Source organism: Arachis hypogaea, chromosome 16, assembly GCF_003086295.3.
Source record: "Arachis hypogaea cultivar Tifrunner chromosome 16, arahy.Tifrunner.gnm2.J5K5, whole genome shotgun sequence".
Lineage (NCBI taxonomy): Eukaryota > Viridiplantae > Streptophyta > Magnoliopsida > Fabales > Fabaceae > Arachis > Arachis hypogaea.
This window is the reverse complement of record NC_092051.1, coordinates 28953155-28954034: the sequence shown is the minus strand read 5'-3', so window position 1 is coordinate 28954034 and position 880 is coordinate 28953155.

The window sequence follows — 880 nt, the reverse complement described above, 5'->3', positions numbered from 1 at the left end:
CACATTTTTCTTTTTTAAAAAAATCATGTTTCTGCTATGTGAAATAGTCCATGTGAAAAAAAAAAAGAAAAAAAAAAGACCTTTTCAATTATGTGCTTTGAATCTATGTACCTCCTGTAACATTCAATTTTTTAACCATAAATTAACGTTTTTCGATCCCACCTACGCAACCTTTTTCCAACTTAGGATCAGTCTCCATAATTTTGTAGCAAATTGAATACACAATGAATAAATAACTGATTGATGGTTTCAATTTCACTACCACACCGCATAGAACTAGAATCAACATTGTTAATAATGTTTCTATTAACCAACTTATCTTTATTGTTCAAACCATCACTAATAACAAACCATAACAGCAATTGCATTCTAGAAGTACTAATTCACACCAAACAGAGTCGTATATATGTTTCATACCCGGTATCCCATGTTTTTTCCTGTTGTCTCTAATAATGATTTTCTCAAGTATTTTTTATTTGACCTAAATACTCAGGTAGTATTTTCTTGTAACTAGCACATAAAGAAATATTCTCCAAAATATTTTCTAGCTCTCTACATTGTATAGTTTCACATTGAAGAATATCCTTTTTCAATGGAGATCCCAAACCCATGAGAAACGGTCCACACATCACAGCAACCAATTATACTATTTTTTTTGTTGGAGTTTCTTAACAGAAAATTTTTCTCCTAGAGTTCTCTCCTATCGAGACATCCTTCCAAAACTTCATTCTTTTACCATCGTTTATACACATCTTTTACCTTTTTTTGTTTATTTTTTTGAACACTTCACATTTTTTTCGTACAAATTGGAGTAAATACCCATACTAATCTTTGAGATTCACGCAATTACTCATAGTAATCCCTAAGATCTCGATTTCTC